Below are 27,191 nucleotides of genomic sequence, written 5' to 3'. Positions count from 1 at the left end.
TTAGGGAAATAAATGAAGCCATGAAACGTTCCAACATCAGAATTATCGGGATCCCTGAGGGGGTGGAAAAAGACAGAAGACTAGAAGATATATTTGAACAACTTCTGGTTGAAAATTTTCTCAATCTCAGGAATGGAAACAGTTTTCATGTCCTAGAGGCAGGAAGAACACCCCCCAGGATCAATGAATCTAAAAAGACCTAGAGACACTTCATTGTTAGATTGATGAATCATAATTTTAGACAAGAGCTTCTGAGGGCAACTAGGGGGAAGAGATTCCATATGTATAGAGGAAGGTCCATCAGAATAAAGTCAGACCTGTCCACAGAAACCTGGCAAGACAGGAAATTCTGGCAAGACATGTGCAGAGCACTAAAGAAGAAGAACATACAGCCAAGAATACTTTATCCAGCAAGGCTGACATTCAAAATGGATGGAGAGATAAAGAGCTTTCATGACTGGCAAGATTTAAAAGAGTATGTGACCTCCAAGCCAGCACTACAAGAAATATTAAGGGGGGTTCTATAAAAGAAGAAAGAACCCAAGGGTTACATAGAACAGAAATTTACAGAGACAATCTATAGAAACAAGGACTCCACAGGCAACTTAAAAACTTATCTTTCGATAATCATTTTCAATGTGAAAGGCCTAAATGCTCCCATAAAACAGCACAGGGTTGCAGACTGGATAAAACAACAGGACCCATCAATATGCTGTCTACAAGAGACACATTTGGAACTTAAAGATACATCTAGACTGAAAGTGAAGGGATGGAGAACCATCTTTCATGCCAAAGGGCCTCAAAAGAAAGCTGGGTAGTGATTCTCATATTTGATAAATTAGATTTTAAGCTAAAGACTGTAGTCAGAGATACAGAAGGACACTACATCATTCTTTTTTCCTTTTATTTGACAGACAGAGATCATAAGCAGGCAGAGAGGCAAGCAGAGAGAGAGGGGGAAGCAGGCTCCCCACTGAGCAGAGAGCCCAATGCTGTGCTCGATCCCAGGATCCTGAGATCACGACCTGAGCCAAAGGCAGAGGCTTAACCCACTGAGCCACCCAGGTGCCCCCACTAGATCATTCTTAAAGGGTCTGTCCACTAAGAAGATCTAACAATTGTAAATATTAATGCCCCCAATATGGGAGCAGCCAACTACATAAACCAACTGTTAATCAAGATAAGGAGTGATATTGAAATGAATACATTAATAGTAGGGGATCTTAACACGCCACCCTCAGTAATAGATAGATCATCCAAGCAGAAAATCAATAAAGAAAGAAGAGCATTGAATGACACATTGGACCAGATGGCCCTCATAGATATATACAGAACATTTCATCCTAAAACAACAGAATAGTCATTCTTCTTGAGCACACATGGAAATTTCTCCAGAATAGACCACATACTGGGTCACAAATCAGGGCTCAACTGATACCAAAAGACTTATATTATTTCCTGCATATTCTCAGACTGCAATGCTTTGAAACGAACTCAACCACCAGAAAAAGTTTGGAAGGAATTCAAACAGTTAGAAGCTAAAGACCACCCTGCTTAAGAATGTTTGGATCAACCAGGGAATCAAAGAAGAACTTAAACAGTTCATGGAAACCAATGAAATGAAGACACATCGGTCCAAAACCTATGGGAGAGGACAAAGGTGGTTCTAAAGGGGAAAAACATGACCATCCAAGCCTCACTCAAAATCACAGAATACACCAGCTCTCTTTACACCTTAAAGAACTGGAAAATCAGCTATATGTAGAAGAATGAAGCTCGACCATTCTTTTACACCGTACACAAAGATAAACTCGAAATGGATAAAAGACCTCAATGTGAGGCAGGAATCTATCAAAATCCTAGAGGAGAACATAGGCAGTAACTTCTTCGATATCAGCCACAGCAACTTCTTTCAAGATATGTCTCCAAAGGCAAAGGAAACAAAAGCGAAAATGAACTTTTGGGACTTTGTCAAGATCAAAAGCTTCTGCACAGCAAAGAAAACAGTCAACAAAACAAAGAGATGACCCACGGAATGGGAGAAGATATTTGCAAATGACAATACAGACAAAAAGGTTGATATCCAGGATCTATAAAGAACTTCTCAAACTCAACACACACAAAACAGATAATTATATCAAAAAACAGGCAGAAGATATGAACAGACACTTCTCCAATGAAGACATACAAATGGCTATCAGACACATGAAAAAACGTTCATCATCACTAGCCAACAGGGAGATTCAAATTAAAACCACATTGAGATACCAGCTTACACCAGTTAGAATGGCCAAAATTAACAAGACAGTAAACAACAAGTGTTGGAGAGGATGTGGAGAAAGGGAAACCCTCTTACACTGTTGGTGGGAATGCAAGTTGGTGCAGCCATTTTGGAAAACAGTGTGGAGATTCCTTAAGAAATTAAAAATAGAGCTACCCTATGACTCTGCAATTACACTACTGGGTATTTGCCCCATAGATACTGATGTAGTGAAAAGAAGGGCCATCTGTACCCCAATGTTTATTGCAATGGCCACAGTCGCCAAATTGTGGAAAGAACCATGATGCCCTTCAACAGACGAATGGATAAAGATACAGTTCACATATGCAATGGAGTATTATGCCTCCATGAGAAAGGATGAATACCCAACTTTTGTATCTACATGGATGGGACTGGAAGAGATTATGCTGAGTGAAATAAGTCAAGCAGAGAGAGTCGATTATCATATGGTTTCACTTACTGGTGGAATATAAGGAATAGATGGAGGATATTAGGAGAAGGAAAGGAAGAGTGAATTGAGGTAAATCAGAGGGGGGGAGCAAACCATGAGAGACTGTGGATACTGAGAAACAAACTGAGGGTTTTGAAGGGGAAGGGGGTGGGGGTTTGGGTGAGCCTGGTGGTGGTTACTATGGAGGGCACGTATTGCATGGAGCACTGGGTGTGGTGCATAAACAATGAATCTTGGAACACTGAAAAAAGTTTAAAAATGCAACACACGCACACACACACACACACACACACACACACACACACACACTGGGTAAGAGAAACTGGGTAAGAGAACTGGGTAAGAGAAACTCAGGCAAAACAAAATATACATCATTTTCAGTTTCATAAAGATGTCAGTTTTCTCTCAATTAAATTTTAGTTTTAATGTCAAAAAAAGAAGAAATAAACCCTGTAGAAACCTTCCAAAACAAAACAAAACAAAACAAAACAAAACAAAGCAAGTTAAGTATGTTTCTCAGATGAGAGAAGGATATCCTCTGGAAGGTATAAACACTTATATAAAGTAATTCATTCCACAAATATTATGTAATGGTCATGCTCTATGCACTTGGGATATATCAGGGGAAAAGGAAGCCAAGATCCCTGCTTTCTTAAACTTTATAATCACTTTGATAATCTTAGCTAATAAATATATGGTATCTGTATTAGTGCATTTGGGCTGCTATAACAAAATACTAAAAACCTAGTGCATTCTAAACAACAGAAATTATTTCTCACAGTTTTGGGGAGTGAAAGTTTGAGTTGGGTACCAGAGTGGCAGTATGGCCATATGAAGGCCCTCTCTTGGGTCTCAGAATTTTTGTTGTATCCTCACTTGGTAGAAGAGGCTAGGGAACTCTCTGGACCCCATTTATAAGGCATTAATCCCATCATGAGGGTTCCACCCTCTTGACTTAAGCACCTCCCAAAGGCCCCACCTGCTAATACTGTCACTCTTGGAGGTAAGGATTTCAACATATGAATTTTGGGGAGATGCAAATATTCAGACCATAGCAGCATCTCTGTGCCAGACCCTGTTTCAAGTATTTTACATGTATGAACTCTAATGCTTACCACATTCCTGTGAGGTAGGAGACTTTATCATCTTCATTTTACGGAGGAGAAAAACTAAGACCTAGAAATTTTAAGTAATCTACTCAGGAATTTATACACAGACATTTTTTTAAAAGATTTTATTTATTCATTGGGGGGGGCGGTGAAGAAGCAGGCTCCCTGCTGCGGGACTGGATCCCTGGACCCTGGGATCATGACCTGAGCCAAAGGCAGATGCTTAACTGACTAAGCCACTCAGGGGTCCATATACAGACAATAACATTGGTAAAATATATTTTATCTATCCAACTCATCCTATCTCTCTTAGACAGAGTCCAGGAAACTGAGTAACTGTTTTGTTTTCTTTTTTAATGTGGCCAAGTGCTCTGTGAGGATTTCTTTTGTATATCAGCTTGACTAGGCTATGGAGTGTCCAGATACTTGATCAAACATTATTCTAGTATGTCTGTGAAGGTGTTTTTGGATGAAATTAACATTTAAATACTTGGGCTGAGAAAAGCAGATTGCCTCTCTAATGTGGGTGGGCTTCATCCATCATTTGAAGACTCGAATACAACAAAAAGAGGAGATTCACTTTTTACTTTATTATTTTTTAATTAAAAGGTAATTTGTGCTCATTATAATAAGTAATAAATCAAAGAAAACAGACATTTATCTATCATCTATCGAGAGATTACACTTCCATTATTCTTCCAATACAACTAACCAGTTTGATGCTGAAAGTAGGGTTGTGAACTGTTGTGTTTTATGTGGCATTTCTCCTATCATTAGTGATATTTTTAATGGGCTTCTTAGTTATATACAATTTCTCTTGGGTCACTGACCTATTTCTATCTTTTGCCCAGTTTTTCATCTGATTTTTTTTTTGCAGGACATTTTTATGTCCCATATATAAGCCCTATATGTATCCTATATATGTTGAAAATTTTTTCTCAGTTGATTTTCTGATTTCAGAAAATCAGAAAAACCGATTTTTTCAGTTTTCCCACATCCTTTTGTTTTTATTGAGGCATAGTTTATATAAAGTGGAAAAACCCTAGGATGAGTTTTGAAAAGTGTGTACATCTCTGTAACCACTTCCTCAATCAGCTTCTAGCACCCTAGGATTTTCGTTTGGGCTTTTTCCCAGCCAATACTGCCTGCAAGATGGCTCTCTAAATTGATTTTAACATGTCCTTGAATTTCTTACAAATGGAATCATTAAGTATGTACTCTTTGTGTGACTTCTTTTTTCAAGATTTTTAAATATATTTATTTGAGAGAGAGAGCACAAATGGGGGGAAGAGACACAGGGAGAGGGAAAAGCAGACTCCCTGCTGAGCAAGGAGCCCAATGTGGAGCTCGATCTCAGGACCCCAAGATCATGACCTGACCTGAAGTGAGTGAGATGCTTAGCCAGCTGAGCCAGCCAGGTATCCCTTGTATGACTTATTTTACTTAACATAATGTTTATGGCGTTCATCAATGTGTTGGGGTATATCCTCAGTTTGTTCTTAAAAACATACTGAGTTGTATTCCATCTTATGAATACGCTATAATTTCATTATCTATTCTATTATTCATGGATATTTGGGTTGTTTATAGTTTTTGGCTCCTATGAATAAAATGACCATTAACATTTGCTGCAAGCCTTTGGATATATACATGTGCTCCTTTATATGAGATAAATACTAAGGACCAGACTGCTGAACCACAGGATAGGCATATGTTAAGTTTTAACAGATAATACCAAATTGTTTTCCAAAGTGGTTGAAGCAATTTATACTCCCAACAGCAACATATGATAATTTCATGTGTTCTACATCCTCCTCATCCCTTAGTTTCATCAGTCCTCTTGATTTTAGCCATTTGGCAGGTGAATAGTGTTATCTCATTGTGGTTTCAATTTATTTTCATTTATCTTTTGACTTTACATTTGTAGTTTCTCTTGTGGAATCATCCCATTTTGGAGTTAGTGTCATTTTCCCCTTCCAAGGAAAACCAGGCTGTGAGAAACTTGGATAAATGTAAATATGGATCCAGAGGAAGGAGGCCAGGAAGTTTACTCCCATGTTTAATAAACTGTATCATGGAATACATAACCACCAGTCATTAAGAGTTAGAATTGGGTCAGGATTCTTGAATCCATACAGGGCACAAGACAGTCAAAACAAGAAAACAAGAGTTTTCTAAATCCAGACCTCTTACTGGGTTTTTGACAGTGGGGTGGCTTCTACATGTAGATAAGTTATGTAACTTAGCTGAAGATTCTTTATACTGGTTTTGAAAGCAAGAAGTCAGCATGCAGACACACAGCCTTCCTGGTGAGAGTTGGTTCAATGTACAGCAGAAATCCAGACTAGTAGATCCATGAGCTCATACATTTTGTTTGGCTTTCACAATGTGCTAGCTTTAATGGAAGCCAACATTTAAAGGTTCAGGAAGTTCACATAAAAATCATTCACACTTATCTACAATCCGCGGGATCTGAGTAACAGCCAGCTCTCCTCAATTGCTGACATGTTCACCAGGTTGTCACTGTCTTCACCACTTCCCATCGCTCTATGACAGAGGCTGAGTGTGAAGTTTACTTATGCCAGTCCCACATTACTCATTTATGTTATTCATCATGTTCCTATAGGTAATTGAGTTTGTAACCTGATGTAAAATACCATGGAGAAAAGACAACAAAGTATAAATTTTAAAGACTAGCATTTATTAATAATGTACATGAGTGGGGACTGGGAGAGAATAAAGGGAATGAGAGAGACAGACAGGGAGGGAGAGTGAAAGAGAGAGACAGAGAATAAAGTCCTCAGATGGACTGCTTCACTCACACATCTCCTTAGTACCTTGAATTTATAATGTCCTTCTATACAACTTTACATAGAGCAAGTATACAGAATTATCTTTAGAAGCTTCAGTAAGTTGCTAAGAGGCCCTTTTCTTTTTTTTTTAAGATTTTATTTATTTATTTGACAGACAGAGATCACAAGTAGGCAGAGAGGCAGGCAGAGAGAGAGGGATAAGCAGGATCCCTGCTGAGCAAAGAGCCCGGTGCGGGGCTCGATTCCACGACCCTGGGATCATGACCTGAGCCAAAAGCAGAGGCTTTAACCCACTGAGACTAAGAGCCCCTTTTCTAATTAATTGTTTTTCTTTGGAATTGGTATTGTGACACAGAATTTTGAACAAGGATTTCTTGTAACATATGGAGACTGTGGATGCTTCTGGTAGGGAAGAAGTGAGTACAGTCTTTAAAAAAAAAAAGTGCCTGGGTTTTACTCTTGGGGCCAACTCTCAAAGAGTTTCATCCCTTTCTTGACCCAGCTGAAAGTGGCTCACTTTCCCAGCTAACGGAGCAGTTGGCTGGGAGAGGCAGTAGCAGTGACTAAGCTGGCTAACTTCTTAAGTATAGATCAGGGGATCAGTAGTTCAGTGCACCAGAAGCACGTGGAGGGCATATTATATCCAAGATAGAGGGGCCTCACTCCTAGAGTTTCCATTCAGTAGGTCTGGGGAGGAGCCCAGATAATTTTCACCAACCGTGCTGATGCTGCTGGTGAAACCTTAACCTCTGGTGAAGAGGGATAACTCACAGGAGACTGTATTAATGATTTATGCTTAGGAGGGTTAGACATAAAAATTATAATCCAGCTGATTTAATTGCATGTTCTTAATTCATGCTTTCTGTTACTAATTGCCCTGATTTTTTTTCTGCAAATAGTTCAAGAATTGGAAGTATTTAATTAAATGGGATTTTAATTGAGACATAAATGCAATCGATGGGAAATTGCCTCAGTTGAACCTTAGATCTAAGTCCTTCATTTTTTCCCTAGGGAGTCACTCTAATAGTCAGCAAAACATACTCTGCCTTGTGTTTTTTTTTTTTTTTTGCTAAAGCTTGGAAAGTTTCTATTGATCAAGAAGTGTTGGGCTCGTGTGGCATCAGAAGAGACCAGTGTAAAACAAAAAGATCAGGCAAGCTCTAAAACTAGAATGGGGATGCTTGGTAAGTGACACAGGTATTATTTTCTCTCCTTGATGGGTTTAAGGATAATATCTTAATGCTCCCTAGAACTGGTCAAAAGCCTTCCTGCTAAATTGCACTATGTGTCTGTCTCTTATCTTTACTGCAGCCAACCATTCCAAGGTCACCAATGCATATCTTTTTGATTGTGTGTGTTCTTGCAAAATCTGTATAGGTTTTTAATTTACATAAACATCATTCTAAACCTCACTGCTGCTTTTCCCACTCAGCTCTAATATTTTATGATTCATCTATGTTGCCAGGTACACCTCTAACTTCAGCAAAAACCAAAATCATCAGGGGAGAGGTGCCTGGGTAGCTCAGTTGGCTAAGCATCTGCCTTTGGCTCAGGTCATGATCCTGGAGTCCCAGGATCGAGCCCCACATCGGGATTCCCGCTCAACAGGGAGTCTGCTTCTCCCTCTGCCCCTCACCCTGCTTATGTTCTCTCTCTCTTTCTCCTTCTGTCTCTCTCTCAAATAAATAAATAAAATCTTTTAAAAATCATCAAGGGAAGCTGTTAAAAATATCAATTTCTGGGTTCTACTCTAAGAGATTCTTGTTCAGTAGATATGGAGTGGTACCTAGAAATCTACATTTTAAACAACTTTATCAAGATACAGTTTACATATAATAAAATTCACTTGATTTAAGTATACAACTTAAGGATCTTTAGTAAATCTGTGGAGTTGTGCAACAAAAGCAAAGAATGGTTTTTGTGACTCTAATAACTCTGTGTCTTCTTACTAGATCTTTTCATGGCCCTCACCTGTCTCATGCTTTTACCCTTATCACTCATCAGGGCCCTCCATGGTTTCCTTTTATATGATAGGATCTGTACTTATGGCAACCATGCCTCTCATTTATCTTTGCTCTTGCCCTTCTCACACATGTATCAATATTTTCCTGTTAGATGGCCTCATCTGAAATGTGTATGCTAACTCAGGTAGTTGCCTTTTCTTTCATTCGTGTGGCTCTTATAACTCACTTAAATATAATCTTTTGAGCTGTGGAGAGGGAGACTATATGAAGCTCATAGGGGCTTCATGTCACAACAAAGCATATCAATCTGCTAAGAAAAGTGATGTTGCTTAGCTTCGTCATGTGAAAAAATAAAACTGACCCAAGGAAAGTGGAGCAAGAAGTCAGCTATGGGTCATAGTCCCCAACCATCTGTAGGGCTATGAGAGCAGTAGGATCAATAATTGGAATCTTATTAGTTCATGTGTAAAGTGCTGCTTTTCAAGACACAAACAACAGTACCTCAAGCTCTGTCAGCAGCCTTAATTGGGAACAAAACCCAAACATTGCTGCTTCTGGCTTTCAAGTAGATCCTGGGGATGGATATCCTTACAGGTGTATCAGACTCTGGGTTTACATACAAAACCCAAAATTCTAGGTGATTATAAGATGGATTAGCAAACCACTAAAAATTATCTACAGTTTTCTATTCAAGTAAAAGTATTTATTGAGCAACTGTGATGTGCCAGGCACGTTAGTTTCTGTGTCATTGGTGTACTTTATTAAATTAACCAGTGAAGATGGAAAAAGATAGATATTTTGACCTTTGTCCTGAAGCTCTGATTCAGTAGGTTTGAGGTAAGGCTACAGGCATTGCTAAGGAGGAACCGGGTTGAAACTCATGGCTGTAGAGAAGGGTTTTCCAATCTTTTGTTTCCTCAATGTCAAAACCACAGTGCAGAAATGCTGTTGTTATTCACAGCTAAAACTAAATTCATGCCTGTAAAAACAGTAACCCAGGAAGCTGTTTTTATACCTTTTCTTTCAAAACCTCTGTCATGGCATGACCACCACCCTACTCCCTAGAAGGAGATGCTGTCTGATTAGAATTCGGTATTCTGACAAATATGAAGCCCCCAGAGGCTCCCTATAGGTTACATTGTTTTGGGTTCACTATTGTAATGTAAAACCGCAATACGAAACTGAGTGTATCTGTTTTTCAAAAAGGTGATACTTCAGTGCTGTATGTGGAACTTTGTCTAAAAAATTAAAAAAAAATAGAAATTTTTAAAAAAAGGTGATACATATGCCTAATATGGTAGGCAGAATTCTAAGGTGGTCCCTGTAGTGGGCTGAATTGTGTTCCCCCACAATTCATATGTTGAAATCTCAACCTCTAGTCCCTCAGAATGTAACAGTATTTGGACATAAGATCTTTAAAGAGATCATTAAAATTAGGATGTTAGAGTAGGTCCCTAATCTAACATGAGTGCTATCTTTGTAAGATAGTGCTTTATAAGATAGTGCTATCTTACAAAGATCGCACTCATGTTAGACACCAGGGATAGGTACACACGAAAAAAATCTATATGAAGAGGCACCAAGAAGGGAGTCATCTGCAAGCCAAGGAAAGGGTCTTAGAGGAAATCAAACCTACTGACACCTTAATCCCTGGACTTCCAGGCTCCACAACTGTGAGAAAATAGGAATTTGTTGTTTAAGACATGTAATCTATAGCATTTTGTTATGGCAGGTCTAAGAAAGTAACACAAGCCCTGAAGACTTCCATCCCCTGGTTTATACATACCTTCCCCCAATTATTCAATCAAACAGAAATCTAGATGCTGTCGTGATTTTGCTGATGTAATTAAAATCCCAAATCAGTTATCTTTAAGAACGAGATTATTCTCTGTGAGCCTGACCTTATCAGTGAGACTTTTAAAGGGACTGGGTACTTCCTGGCCAAAACAATTTCAAGTGCAAGAAGGATTCAACATGAAGGAGATTCTCTATTGCTGAATGTGGTCATGCAGCAAGGAATGTGGGTGACCTGTAGTAGTTAAGAGCAGCCTCCAGCTAACAGCCAGCAAGAAAATGGGGGCTTCAGTCCTACAACCATAAGGAATTGAATTTTGGCACAATTACATAAACTTGGAAGAGGACCTTAAGCCCCAGATGAGAAAGCAGCCCACCTCGGTTTTGGTCTTGGGAAACCTTGAGCAGAAAACCCAATCACACCATGCCTAGACTTCTCATCTACAGAAATGTGAGCTAATAAATGGGTGTTGTTTTAAGCTGCTCAGTTTGTGGTAATTTGTTATGCAGCAATAAAAAATGAATTTACGTTTTTATGAACAAAACCTACTAGGTAGTGTTTCTCAATCTCAAGTATGTATCAGAATCACCTGGAAGGTGATCTTCTTGGGCTCCACCCTCAAAGAGTTTGATACAGTGTATCTGGGATGAGTCCCAGAAATCAGTCTCTTTAACAAACTCTTCAGGTGAAACTGATATGTTGGGTTGAAAAACATTTGAGAAACAAACGGATCCATTGGTTTTCTTGTACTGTTGAGATGTCTCATGGATTGCTTAGAGGCAGAAGAGATATTGTGGGGGTATTGTTAATAGAGCAGAGTTCTTGAATGTACTTCAAGATCAATCAGAAAAGTTCTCTTTATTTTGTTTTTTAGATATTACTTTTTATATTCTTTCCCTACCCGCTTTCATTTATTGGCTATTTTAGGCTTACATGAAAGATACTATTTTAAAAAAATTAGTGGGAGGGGCCTTTCAGATTAAACCATGTCATTTGTTTGCTAAGAGCTATCTTTGTGCCAGGATTAGGTGATAAGTACTGAGGCACACGGATATGGGAAATGCCTCTTATCTTTCTTGCTTACCATTGTGTTCCCAGTACCTAGCACAAGGTTTGGCATATAATAGGTGCTCAATAAATACTTTTGAACACATGAATCAACAAGTGAATGAATAATACTAGTTATACTGTGTTGTAATTATTCATTTATTTATTTATTTATTTGCTTTTTTACTGTTGGGTCCATGGTCAAAGGAATGAGACTGATACAAAGTGAAGGTCAAGCAAAGCTTTATTTCGCGCCAAGCATCAAGAATCAAACCCACTGGCCGAGGCCGCCTCTTATCATCCCTGCATCTCTACCTGACCTGACCCACCCTTGTATTTGGACTCTGTTATCTGGGACTGGTTGACCATATTTTACTGGTTTCCTGGACTTCCTTTTAAGTAGGTTCCCCTGGGGGGGGTGGGCAGGGTCAGTTTAAGTTTTACTGCATAAAAAACAAAATCACTGTTTAACCAAATGGAATCGCTCTGGCTAAATAGACCCTTAACATTACTAGACTGTGAACTCATCAACAACAGAAACTGTGTCTCTTTCATTGTTGTATCACTGGCACCTTCCACATGACCTGACACATAGTAGGCACTTAACATCTGTTGAATGCATAAATTAATACAAAGCAGGTATAAAACCTTGCAATGCAACATAGATTAAGTATAATAGACCCAGAAGACAGAACCCAAAACGTTGGGTCCCCTGTATGAAAAAATGAGACATTTTGTGTGCTTTGGAACTAAGCTAGAGTGATAAGTTATAGCAACTACCGTAGACTGTGACGTCATCTTTGCCTGTTCTGCCTCTTCAGCAGAATTGATTGCCAGGACTGTAGAGGAATGTGCTGGGCTGCTGTTTCCTCCCTAGCAAGCAGTCAGATTAGCTGGATTGTAGCTGGAATCTGGAAGGGACACTGAAAAGGCCCCATGGCTTCTTTCCAAATGAAAATAGCACTGGGAGGGTGAAGGCTCAAATCTCCATTTCTCCACTTGTAGTGAGTAACTTCACTTAGATAATCAGGACCCTTTCATCTGCTAACTGACTTTAACTTGCTTTCATTGGAGATCTGGGCTTGAGTAAAAGGACATTGTGAATCTGTCACTTACCACAGTGGTAGATGGGCAAGCAGAAGATGATGGGCAACGAGCAGAGTAAGGGTCCAGAGACAGTATGGATTTAGCAGAGGTTAGCATGAAAGGTGTTAGTCCTGAATTCAAGCTTAACATTTTATCAAGAATCTACTTGGACTCCATCAATGAATCAACATGCCAGATTTGTCATCCAAGTTTTTACTGCCTCAGATTGGAGCTACCATGATATAAAGCATGGCTTTACTAACCATATACTTTCTTATTTTCACCTACAGGGGATTTCTTCACTCTTCCCAGGTTTTTATGAATTTTGTGTCTAGCCCAAGAATCAATGAGCTAAATATTGTACTGAGTTGGCTCTGCTAAATTTATGCTGATTATTGGGTACAGTAGAGTTAGTAGAGTTGACCACATGTCTTAAATAATAAGGACAGCAAAACAGTTTAATTGGGAAAAGCACAAGACTTAAAAACAGGAATCTCAGTTCTACCACTTATCAGGTTTGGGAAAAAACCTCTTTCGACCTCAGTTTTCTCAACCGTTAATAGCACCTGCTGTACCTACCTTATACAATTGTTTTAAATGTTAACAGAAAAAAAAGGATAATAAAGCCTACTGAAAATTATAATGAGCTATAAATATGCACAGTGGTTATCTTTAAAGTAATGGACTCAATAGAAGGAACATAAAATTTACCCTCTAAATCAAGACAAATTTGAAGTGAAATAATTATTAATTGTTGTTAATCTACAACAGGGATAAAATGGGACTGTCCTCGGAAATTCAGGTTGTGGTCACCCTTACAGTGACCTTTATTTCATCCTGTCCAACCTGCCCACTTTTTTGCTTGGTTTCTTTCCCACCCCTCCACTCTAAAACATTCTGCTTCATCTTCTAGCCCAAGTTTCTTCTTCAGGAGGAGCAAGAAAATGTATGTGTATGAGAGTATGTGTATTTTTTGAAATATGTGACCTAGAAAAAAGCTGGGCCATGAATAATGTTGCTATTACAATCTAAAAATTCCCAAATAAATAGCTGCAATGCTCAGCTTTGACTGATGATTGATTACTCAAATGGGCTCCAGTTCTCCCCTGGGCTCTTTTTGTTTCCTCCCCTCTAATATTATAGTCTTCTTTTTGCCTCTGACATGTTACTTAGTGCAAGGCAGACCAACCAGGTCTGGTCTGGATAGCCTCCCCAGCTGAGCAGCCAGATATAATAACCCGAGGCACATGTCAGGTAGGTACCCAATGGAGTAACTGAGAAGTGGCTGACTTTGGTTCCTGCAACAGAATAAGCAGGTGGCCAACTTTGTTCAGGTTCTTGGCTTCAGAGGTGGCCTTGTCCTTATCACTTATCACTCTGTCACTTATCACTCTGGCTTAGTCCCAAACTGATGGAGTTTACCCCAAAATTTTCACCTAGGACAAAGGAGGGAACTCACCTCCCTTTTGGGAATTGAAAAGGCTACTCTCAAAAGAAAAAAAAAGAAAGAAAAATAAAAATAAAAGAAAAGCCTACTCTCAAATGGAAATTGATGAGAAATGATAAAGCCAAAGGCCAAGTGGCTGGCCTAGTTTCTCCACTTTTCCTTTCTCATCATAATGGATGCCAAATTCAGAAGGTTGAATGATAACTCATTAATAAAATTCAATGGTTAAAGTAAAATAAGATTATAGCATAATTAATCTGACACATATTTAATAGTAAATAGTAAATATTATGTAATAGTAAAAAACAAATATGCTGCTGTTCCATCAATATATATATGCATATTAAGCCATTCATGCAAATGAACATAATTGGAATTTTAGACAATAATATAAGTATTTCTGAGCTCTGTTATGAACATCTGTCCCTTATTTTTCTTTATTAAAAAAAAACACCCAAACTGCATTAGTTTGGTACCATATTATGGAATACCTAACCTAGTATAACAGCTACCTAACTGGTGTCTCCTTTGTCCCCATCTTCCACGGTACCTAAATCAGTCAAAGATTGTGAATGGCTTCCTTTGCCTTCTAAAATATGACTCCAACTAATGTTTCCACCTGATCTCTTGCTATCCTCTTACTGATATTCTTTCCTCTAGTCACATAGATTACTATCTTATGAGCAATTTTTAAATTTTATGCCAAATTTTCTACGGTATATCTGTCCTTTCATCTAGAATGTCAAACTGCACATACAAAATCCTTCCTATAAACTGGAAAAAATCCTGAGTCAGGACATAGTAGGTCTGGATATTGGTTGTGACTCTGCCATTAATTTTTCAGGTGAAGAATGTAAGCAAGCCATTTCACTCCTCTGAGTGTCCCTTGTTTAGATCTCTAAGGTTCTTTCCAATTTGAATAAGACAGAAAGGAAGGAAGGAAGGAAGGATGGAAGGGAAGGAAGGAAGAAGGGTGGAAGGAAGGAAGGAAGGAAGGAAAGAAGGAAGAAAAAGAAAATGACTTGTTAACAAAAATAAGCATTAAGGAGGGCATATGAAGTTATGAGCACTGGGTGTTATATGCAACTGATGAATCATTGAACACTACATCTGAAACTAATAATGAACTATATGTTGGTTAGTTGAATTTAAATTAAAAAAATAATCATACCTACTTTCAAGGTCTAGTTCAAGTACCATCCCAACCCACAGTTGGTGGTTTACAATGATCTCTCCCTGTTTTGTGTTTCCATAGTGCTTTCTTGCCCTCATGATTATGAGATGGCTTCTTTAGCTCCAGTCTCACTAATCCTGCCAAAAGAATGAAAGAGTAAAGTTTTCATGTCAGGATTCCTAGTAAAGTCCTGAGATTTGCTGTGATTATGCCAATCACCAAATCACTAACTGTGGTTGGGGCAATGTCATATACTTCTTGGCTTGGGTCACATGTTTCACCATCTCAGTTTAAGCATGGACTACATTTGGGAAGGAAAGTTCAGGTCTGTTACCTTGGGGAGGTAAATGCCCACAATATTTTCCCAATGCATTTGTTCTATACTGCATTATACAGTGGTTATTTGCATGCATGCCTTATTATCTCATTCACGCATTCAACACATATTTTTAAACAGTTACTCTGTACCAGGCAGAGTGCTGATTGATGAGGATTCAATGGAGAACACCATTCAGTGCCTACTCTCACAATATTTATATTATAGTAGAGAAGACAAAATAAATAAATGAAACAATATAAATTATAATAAGTTTTTGAAGAAAACAAACAAGCAAGGGAGATAATTACTTTAGGTAGAATCATCAGGGACGATCCTCTTGAGCTGGTGATTATAAAGAGGAGCCATTTAGGGAAAGATTGGTATTGACGGCATTCTAGGCAATGGGAAGGGAAAACGCAAAGTCACTAGAACACAGCTTAATTTATTCAATGAACAGAAAAAGTGGGAGTGCCGGCTTCGTAGTGAGAAAACTAGTCCAAAATGAATTGGAAGAGGCAAACCAGATAATGTAGAGCCTTAAGAACCATGGGTGTGGTGCAAAAACAATGAATACTGTTACGCTGAAAAGAAATAATAAATAAATAAATAAATAAATAAATAAATAAAGTCATTAACTGAAAAAAAAAAAAAGAACCATGGAAAGTCTTCTTTTCTGCAAACTTCTTGAGAGGAATATGACATTTATTTCTGTAGCTCCAACCATTTTTAAAGTGGTTGACATATATAAATGCTTTCTTAAATGCTTATTAAAGAATGGAATGAATGTTGTATTGTGGTATTTTTTTCTGTGTGTGGTTTACAGTAGGGCTTTTTAGATCCCACTGTAATATCTTCAGGCAAAAAATGCTTCCAGTGGTTTATCTTGACTATTGCCTTGAAGGAAGCTGCTTTCCAGTCTACATCTCTATCATGGCCTCCATGCTCTTGGCTCTTCCAAAGACCTTCCTAGACAAGAAATTCCATTTCTGGGGATTCTGCTTTTCTCCTGGGCTGCATTTAAGATCTTTAATTATAAAAGTCTTTGATAAAAACATGTATCATTGGCCTTTGGATGTTAAGAAGTAGCCAATGACACTATCAGACAAAAAATAATTTAGTAATTTAAAAAATACCAAGTAAAAATTTAAAGCAGAACATAAACTTATGTGTAGAGTTGGGTAGGCTTGAGAAAACAAGCTTGAACAAACTCCTACTAGCTTGAGTAGTGAGAGTGGCAGGGGTCCTTTTGTTCCAGTCCATCAGAAAAGTATACAAAATGCAGGTAAGACCACATAAGCAGAAAAGGCAAATTGACCTATACCCAGGGAAGTTTAGCTCTGGTTAGTACACGTGGTTAGTACACATGGAAACAGGCAGGACAATTACTTACCATAGCTTTTGGTTGGTACCTAGATGAAATCAGGAAATTGAATTCCATAGTTTTTCAGGCGCAGCCTAACTTATATTGTCTTCTATATCACTGCAAATTTAACTCTCTTTACCACCTCTTGCTGGGACTATTTTCTAATCTTTGTTAGGTGGAAAACACAGGATTACACCTTAACCTGGAAGTTAGATGTTGGCACATTTCTCAATGTTGTCATTCACACACTGGTAGTTCTTTTTAAAAAGACTTTATTTATTTATTTATTTATTTATTTATTTACTTATTTGAGAGCAAGAGTGAGAGAGAGAAAGAGAGAGAGAGAGAGAGCATGAGCAAGGGGGAGGGGCAGAGAGAGAGGGAGAAGAAGACTCCCCACTGAGGAGGAAGCCCAATTCAGGGTCTATCCAAGGACCCTGAGATCATGACCTGAGCTGAAAGCAGACATTTAACTGACTGAGTCACCCAGGTGCCCCTACATTGGTAGTTCTAAAAAGAAGTTATTGGTTTTTGAGTGTTGAGTTTGATAAGTTCTTTAGAGATTTTGGATATTAGTCCTTTATCTGATATGTCATCTGCAAATATCTTCTCCCATTCTGTCAGTTGTCTTTCAGTTTTGTTGACTCTTTCCTTTGCTGTGCAGATTTTTTTTTAAGATTTTATTTATTTATGAGAGAGAGAGAGAGAGAGAGTGAGCACAGGCAGACAGAATGGCAGGCAGAGGCAGAGGGAGAAGCAGGCTCCCTGCAGAGCAAGGAGCCCGATGTGGGACTCGATCCCAGGACGCTGGGATCATGACCTGAGCCGAAGGCAGCTGCTTAACCAACTGAGCCACCTAGGCGTCCCTGTGCAGAAGATTTTGATGATGAAGTCCCAATAGTTATTTTTGCCCTTGCTTCCCTTGCCTTTGACATTGTTTCTAGGAAGAAGTGGCTGTGGCTGAGGTCAAAGAGGTTGCAGCATGTGTTCTCCTCAAGGATTTTGGTGACTTCCTTTCTCACATTGAGTTCTTTCATTCATTTAGAGCCTATTTTCATGTGTGGTTTAAGGAAAAGGTCCAGTTGCATTCTTCGTAGGGTAGCTCTATTTTCAACTTTTTGAGGAACCTCCATAGTGTTTTCCAGAGTGGCTGCCCCAGCTTGCATTCCCATCAACAGTGTAGGAGGGTTCCCCTTTCTCCACATCCTCACCGACACCTGTCATTTCCTGACTTGTTAATTTTAGCCATTCTGACTGGTGTGAGGTGGTATCTCACTGTGGTTTTGATTTGTATTTCCCTGATGCCAAGTGATGTTGAGCACTTTTTCATGTCTCTGTTGGCCATTTGGATGTCTTCTTTGCAGAAATGTCTGTTCAGGTCTTCTGTCCATTTCTTGATCAGATTACTGGGAATTTATCCTAAAGATACAAATATAATGATCTGAAAGGCCACGTGTAGCCAAATGTTTATAGCAGTAATGTCCACAGTAGCCAAACTATGGAAAGAACCTATATGTCCATCAACAGATGAATGGATAAAGAAGATGTGGCATAGATCTATGATGGAATACTATGCAGCCATCAAAAGGAAAAACTGAAATCTTGTTTTTTGCAAGGATGTGGTTGGAACTAGAAAGTATTATGCTAGGTGAAATAAGTCAATCAGAGAGAGACAATTACCACACAATCTCTCTGATATGAGGAATTTGAGAGGCAGGGTGGGGGTTCTTGTATGGTAGGGAGAGAAAATATAAAACAAGATGGGACCAGAGAAGGAGACAAACCATAAGAGACTCTTAATCTCAGGAAACAAACTGAAGGTTGCTGTGGGATGGGGAGGGAGGAATAGGGTGGCTGGGTTATGGACATTGGGGAGGGCATGTGCTATGGTGAGTGCTGTGAATTGTGTAAGACTGATGACTCAGAGACCTGTATCCCTGAAGCAAATAATATATTATATGTTAATTAAAAAAAGCTATCCTCTTAATATTCAGGAGTCCAGCATTATCTACAATAGCCAATTTATGGGAAGAACCCAAATGTCCATTGACTGATGCGTGGATAAAGAAGTTGTGGTATATATACAATGGAATAATACTCATCGATCAAAAAATGAAATCTTGTCATTTGCAATGATGTTAGTGGAGCTAGTATTATACTAAGTGAAATAAGTCAGTCAGAGAAAGACAAATACCATATGATTTCATTCATATGTGGAATTTAAGAAACAAAACAAGTGAGCAAAGGGAGAAGAGAGAGAGATGCAAACCAAGAAACACAGATTCTTAATGATAGAAAACAAATTTATAGTTACCAGAGGGGAGGTGGGTGAAAGGATGAGTTAAGTAGGTGATGGGGATTAAGGACTACACTTGTGATGAGCACCAGTTGTTGTATGCAAGTGCTGAATCACTAAATTGAATACCTGAAACTAATATTACACTATATGTTAACTAATTGGAATTTAAATAAAAATGTTAAAAAAAGAAAAATATATACACAAGAATCCCTACAACTTACACTGACCTTCTCTTGGATTGCAATCTGTTGGCTCTGCTCCTAAAACAGGAATCTGAAAATGTGGTATTTGTGATTTGTGGGTTTGTGGGGAAGGGAGAAATAAAGGTGGCAAGAGGGAGCTCATAGAAGAGTTCCATTCTCTAGTCCCTTCGGCCACCTACATGTTCCTGAGGAGAAAGTATACAGCAAATGATGAAGTGGGGTGGAGGTTCCTTCTGAACATCTCCTCCAATCATCAAATGTTCACTCAGTGCCTACTCTGGGGTATCCATCTGAAAAGATAGAGGGGATTTGTATCAGCAGAGGGAAATATTTACCTATTGTGAGAAATCTGGCGATGTCAAGTGGGTAATGTAGCTAAATAAAATGTGACACTCCAGCACTTGTGGTGATGAGCACTAAGTGATGTATGGAATCATTGAATCACTATATTGTACCCCTGAAATTATTATTATACTGTATATTAACTAACTGGAATTTAAAAATATCTTTTTAAAAATCACAAACAGAGATTAGAAAAGGGTTAATTTTCAACAATAAAGAAAAGTGGCACTCCATTTGATTTAACTTAGAAGGTTCCTGTTTGTGATATATGCTTGACAGAGAATTCTCTCAACAGGTCATTCTGGAGTTACTGCTAGCCTTATTTCCACATTTACCATGCATCCAGCCAGTTGTTGGAAATACACTATAATATTTCAGAAGGATTGCCAGTATATATGGGCCTCTATACTAAGCTCCACTCTAAGGGATTCCACCAGCCATGCAAGTAATCATAGGTTGATGGGTACTAAAGACCCAGATGAAGTCAGGTGGACAAGGCTTTATCCAAAGCTTTGGAGATAGAGCTCTTCCAAGGTTTGCAGTGTATCTGTTGTGGTAGGAATATAACCACAGCCAGCTATAGGAAGGTGGCAGCTTGACTGCATTATCTCATTCATTCATTGCACATTCATTGATTACCTATTTTAAGCCAAGCACTGATCTAAATGCTAGGAACACAGAGATAAATAAGACATACTACCAATCCCTGTCCTTGCAAAACTTGCAGATGCACTTGGGGGAAGTGGCCACTTTCACATATCATTGCAACGAGATAGATCAAAAGTTCAATGTACAGTGACAAAAGGAGTGAGGAAAAGACACAAAGACAAGAGACCCTGGAAAATTAACTGATCACGTATGGTAGTAATTTGGCTCTGTGAGGAAAGAAAAGAGTCCAGTTCTGTTTTATGTGCCATTGCATCTCTAACATTTTTCAGGAAAGATGCTGGACTCCTCTGTAATTCATTCATTCATGCATTAATCTATCCATCTAGCATATTCTGTGCCAAACACTGTGCAAGGTACTGTTGATATAAAGTGAAATACAATATGACCTATGCCCTTAAAGAACTCACAATATATTGAGAGAGAAAAACAAGTGAATAAATATTTAGATAGATCATTGAGGCAGTACTGTGGACAATGGGCTGAAGGAATACCTCCTGATATGATTGCAACAGATGAAAGATGCTAATGGTCTAAACTGAGGCAGTAATAGCAAGAATGAGTATAAGGAAAAGATAAACAAGATATTTAGAACACAGAGTTGATGAGATACAGCAAGTGATTAGAGTGGTGGTAGGAAATGGTGAGAAGGAAAAATAAAAATTGAGGTTGAATGAATCCTAGGTTTCTAGTTTAGGTAAATGGAAACTGTCATTAATATATAGAGAAAATTTAAAAGGAAAAAAACTGATTTAGGGCAAGAGTTAGGAAAGAATATGGAGTTCATTTACTGAGATGTTGAGTTTGATGTTTTTGTAGGGTATCTAGGTGCAATTGACCAATAAGCTTTTAGATATTTGAATCCAGTGTTGAAGAAAAACATCTGAACTTGTGATAAAGATTTAGGAATCTCTACCCTACCTGTTACAGTTAAAGCTGTTGGAATGGATGAGATCACCCAAGAAGACTACGTAGCATGAAAAGAAAACCTGAGGAAATAGCAATATATGAGTATTGAGGAGAAGGAAAGGGAGAAGCAGTTGAAGACACTAAGAAATTCTCTGTAGTCAGTATTCTTTGCACAATGTTCTTTCACTCAGGAGGAAGAGATAGGGTAGTAGCTAGTGGAAGTCAGTGATTCTGTGAACAAATTAGAATCCAGCAATCACTGCTCATTGGCAATTCATGGCCCAGTCTATACCTCAATATTTCAGTCCTACCCCATAGATCTTCCACAATTGACCCTGATTCCCAGTATGTGTGAATATTTTGGGGAGACTGGTTGAACCCAAGGGACAACCCTGAGAAGTTTTCTGATTAAAAGTCTTTTCTCTGCCATGAAAATTGTTTTCTTCTGGAAAAGAAGTCTCAAAAGTGAGAGAATGGGAAGAGAAAACCATTATGGTGGATTATGGTAGAAGAAGGATAGGGGTGGGTAGAATGTGGGAACCATCTGGATATCTGGGGAAAAAACATTTCAATCATGCAAAGACTTAGTTACACAGATTTTAGTAACAAAACCTTTAGTGAACACGTAAACAATCAGATATTATATAATCACTTGATGCATTGTCATTCTCTCTCTGAATAGTTAGTTCCTATTTAGCAATATTGGCCATTATCCAAGTCAAATTTTTTCATTAGAATTTCAGGAGAACATGGTTATGTTCACATCCTATCCTTCACCAAAAAAGTACTATTGGTTAAGGCAAATCATTTGAATAGTTGTTTTAACTTATTGAGGTATCATGTATACACAATAAAATGAACAGCCCTTAAATTTTAAGCTCCACAAATTTTGATAGCTCTGTACTCTCAGGTCAGGTCAAGTTTACAAGCTGCTCCCATTTCCCCCTGGGTATGTTTACACAGGGCTCTGGAGACCATTTCCACTGATTAAGGGCTTCCCTGTGGCTCAAGGTTTTGACTCAACTCTCCAAAATGTGGAGGTCAGGGTGTTCCTGGTACTTGACTCACCCTCTTCTGTTCTGGATGCCTGGATTCCCTAATCCTGATGGACTCAATGGTCAGTCTTGTCCCACTACAGCCTTTTCGTTCTGCCCACAGCAACCAGATTTTTTTTTTTTAAAGTTACGTATGTGGCTGACATGGTATTTCTATAATCACTCTTCCATATAAAATAGTTAGCCCTTCCTTTTTCTCTTTCACATCACCCTTGCTCTTTTCTTCATAGTACTTAACATGAGCTATAATTATATAATTTATCTTTGCAACTCCAAACACATTAACTCAATAACTATTTCACTAACAAGTTGATCTGTCTACATTGAGTCTCGCCCTCCTCCATTTCATTCTTGACCCTGCAGTCAGAGTGATATTTGAAAAATGTACAGTTGATCCTGTTACTCATCCTGTCAAAAATCCTTCAGTAGTTTTATGTTTGAATAAGAACCAAATTTCTTAATGTTATTGCTTTACTCTGGATAGACTGTTGCACTGCGGTAAGAACTTAACCCCAAAATCTCAACAGTAATTTATCTATGGATCACTATGTGTTTATGATGTAGATGGGGGAGAAGCAGAAGTAAGGGGAGTCTGCACACTCAGGTCTGGCAGCTGGTGGACCCATCTTGTAGCTGAACTATCTACAGTGTAAATACATTATATTTCAGATGCTTTGTTCCTCACAAACTGTCTCTCTACAAGTAGTCTTTAGCAGCCATGAGAGAACTAAGCCCTAATGCCCATCGTATGTAATTCATTAACTTCTCTCCTATGAATCTATAATGGTATTATTTACGTATCATCTTTGGGAGGACTGAAAAAATAGTCATGAAAATCATTTTCAGTGGTTCAGATGAGGAAACTGTTGAAAAAGTCTGCAAGTCTGGCAGGGTTCCTGACACATAGTAGGTGGAGGATCTATGTCTATCTTTTAAAAATAGGAAACCTATAAATGTTAAGTCTTGTAAATCATCTAATCTAATGTTTTTCAACCCTGCCTATGCACCATAATCTCTTGAGGAACTTCTTAAGAATTTGGATTTTTCATTCCACTTCTAGAGATTCTGATTCAATATATCTGGAAGGGGAGCCAAAAATGTGTATTTTTTTAAAGATTTTATTTATTTATTTGACATACAGAGACCACAAGTAGGCAGAGAGGCAGGCAGAGAGAGAGGAGGAAGCAGGCTCCCTGCGGAGCAGAAAGCCCGATGCGGGGCTCGATTCCAGGACCCTGGGATCATGACCTGAGCTGAAGGCAGAGGCTTTAACCCACTGAGGCACCCAGGTGACCCAGAAATGTGTATTTTTAAATAAGACTCTCTGTGATTGTGACACAGCCATGTAATTACCACTTTGGGTTAATGAGCAGGCCTTTGAGAATCATGTTTTATTTTCACAGTTGGAGAAATCTTTGCCCCTTTGGTGCAGAACACAATTCAGAGGAAGAAGTTAGTTCCCCCCCCACCCCGCAATGCCAACACTCTTATTCTTAAGTTTAAAAAAAAACCTGGTTTTTCCTAGGATTAAATTGAGCAATAACAAGGCTAGATGCTTTTCAAGGTCTCCAGCTCTAATATTCTAGGAGATTTCACTCTTAAGCCAGAACATCTCTTCCGGTGGGGAAAAGTAATTGGGGCACTTACTCTTAGGAATGAAACCCTCTTCTCAATAAGATGGGAGTAAGAGTAAGAGTAAAGCCAGATGTTTTGGAAAACACTGTATGATTTTGTTTGTTTCCAGTCTCAGATGAGTCAAGGGTCCTGGTTCTGAAGAGCCCCTGTAGAAGTCTATGAAGACAGCATATACTTGTGCTATCTTGTCAATGTGGCAAAATCAACTGGAAAATTATAGGGTTTTAGGGCTACATTACTTGGCCTAACACTGGTGTCTTTTTCATGGTTATGTCTTTCAAAACACATCAAGTCCAGAACCTTAGCTGTGCTATGAAGTTTTCTGGGCTATTTGATTGAATAATGGAGCATAAGCTATAGTTGCTTAGGGGCTGCACACAGGGCTTGGAAAGCATGCTGAAGTAGTTAGGTGCCAGCTCAATGGAGAGTTTAAATGTTTGGCTCACTTTCTCAAACTTCACTCCATTTCATCAGTAGTGAGGGGAGAAAGGCTTTTCCTTGTTATTGGAAATAAAACATGTGTTTCTGACACATTTCCAGTGGGAAATTTCTTTCACCATTCCCAGCGAACCACAGCCTAGAAAAGTTTTATGTATACTTGGTGAAATCTTTTCCCTTTGTGGTTTTCAAGACTGAAGACCTATGTGTTAATATAATAAATTTATAAAGCACATTTTATATAGTTCATTGACAAACATTTCACAAACTATATTCTGACATACTGTAGTTCCTTAAGACACTCTGAGAAAAATGAATTCCATCAAAAAATATATTCGGTAAGGCTGTATATTTCAAATCTCATTATGTATATTTACTGTCAAAATAAAGGGTTACAGAATGTCAGTGTTCATTACTATAAGCATACTGGCCCTTTCAATAATGAAATGTCTGCTTTTCCTTTTAACCTAGGGAATGACAGAAATGGTTACTACTACACAATCCAAATAACCCCTAAATACAGGTTTGGCATTCATTGGATGACTTCCAGAGGCCTCTTCACTAATATTTCTCAGTCTATGAGAGCATTTTCCAAAAAGTGATCCACAATATACCATAAAATATTCTTTAGGAGAAGGTATCTGCTTATATGACTGGGATATGATGGACGTAACAAAGATAAATAGGTTTTATAACTACAGCACTTAATAAAATTGTATGCATAGTAAATGTACAAAATGAGAATTGTGGGGAATCTCAGAAGGCTCCCTACCACAACTGTCCTACATTGGGTATGCTGAGAATTCCAGGATTGGGGCTCCTCTTCTTAGAATATCCCAATCTTAGGGTAGTTTCTGCTCATCGTCTCCTCTTTCATCAGGAATTTCCTCTTTAGGTCAATAATGTGACAACTGAATTCACCCCATCCTCATATGTCTCTGACTCTTAAATCTGGCAGAATTTTTTAATTCTTCTCTCCACAGCTTTTATTTTCTGGACTCCACTTCCCTCATAGGTGCCTTTATTCCTACTTTTGATTAGCTGCTCTCTGAGAATGTCCTTATTCCCTTACTATTTTTTTTTCATCCCTGTATGGCATGTATGTTCTTTGACATAACCCAGATTCCTGTTATTGTTGTTTAACAACTAAGGGACATGGGATATAAAGTTTCCTTCATAGCTTCTAATCCCTTTTTCTTGATTAAAGAGAAAACATAAACCATCAGTCATCACACTGAGGAATTTTATGTCATTTATTCCAATTTCCTGCCCTAGAGGTAGATACACTTTCTATTCTTTAATCATAACAGAATCACTGTTCTACTAGGCAGTGAAAAAACAATCTCCAAAGGGTAACATGACCATTTGGCATGAGATGGGCCTAGCTTTGCATTTAATGAAGCCAAATTAAGTCTGTTTCCACAGGAAAGGAAGCACTTCTAGCATTCTGCAGGATTGATTTTATATCCACCATAAAGTAGACAATAAACTAATATTTACTAGACCCAGAACTATTTTAGGTTCTTAAAGTATCTAGAAGAGAAACATAAGACTTGGTGTTTGCCATAAAAGACCAGATAGTCCGTGGTTCCCCCAAAATAGCTCTCCTTTGGATTGAATGAGACATATGACACAAATTCCAATAATCTCATGGAAATCTGTGGAAATGTACCTTAGAGTATGGAGAGGATTTCATCAGCAGAGGGAAGAAGGAGGAGAGAATAGTGTGAATGCAGATGCAGAACCAACCAAGGTGTGAAATAATATTTTCATTTTCATTGTTTTTATCTTCATTAATGTCTTCCCATTTAAAAAAACCCACAAACTTCTCAATAGTGGGTTACACTAGCAGCTTGAATTTTCTTGTGATTCTTACTGATAAGGTAAGGCCACTTTTAAGTCATATGTTGTCCAAAGCTGCAGCCTACTCATCCATATGCTATTTTGTTGCCATTTCCTCTAGTCTACCACCACTTTTGTCTGCTTCAGCTCAACTGCTGATATTTGGTATAGATTTAAAAGTTGCCCTTCACTTCCTCTTCTGTTCCTCGTCTTTCTGCCAGTATTTTCTGCCAGTACTCTTATTCTTATAAGCATTTATAAAGTGCTTCCTCTAAACCAAGCCTTGTGATATGTGCTACAAGTAAATAACAGAGATGAATAATATATGCTCCTACCCTCAAGGAGTTCATAGTCCAGTGGAATATCGAACAGATAAGATGACACCAATAACTCTCAATCAAGACAAACTGGCCAGTGCCATTGGGAATGCTAAAACATATTATTAAGAGGAAAGTGAATTCTGTCATTCTCAGTTGGGCATAGAGTATTTGTTTCCACCTACGCATTTGGTAGACCTCAATTATGCCACATTTTGCTACAAGAAGGTAGCAACCTGTCTATATGTGTGGGTGTGTGTGTGTTATCCCTGGCTGGTTATTATATGGTCTCCTTTCTATTCTACCAGCAGCCAGTTGATCTCTGGAATGGCTGAAAAGTCATTTTATAATGAGCTGAAGCTATGCACTCTGATCTATTATCCTTCAATGGAACGGTTTCTGGTGGTGCTGGGGGAGGAGAAGGAGGAAGCTAAGACAAAGCTGTTCTTGGCCAGGCAGCATCCCTTTGACATAACACTTGGGATTGGTGGGAAGAAATAGCCAATTAATTGAGTCACTGGCACTAGTGTTGAGTAAGGCACTCCCATGAAAAGACATTCCTTTCATACTTGCAGAACTGAGGAGAATTAGTCTCATCAAAACAGTTTCTTAATCCATCTGAAAGTAGGCTCTTCA

Source organism: Lontra canadensis, unplaced genomic scaffold, assembly GCF_010015895.1.
Source record: "Lontra canadensis isolate GAN:19392208 unplaced genomic scaffold, GSC_riverotter_1.0 scaffold96, whole genome shotgun sequence".
Lineage (NCBI taxonomy): Eukaryota > Metazoa > Chordata > Mammalia > Carnivora > Mustelidae > Lontra > Lontra canadensis.
Note: the sequence above shows the minus strand (reverse complement) of the source record.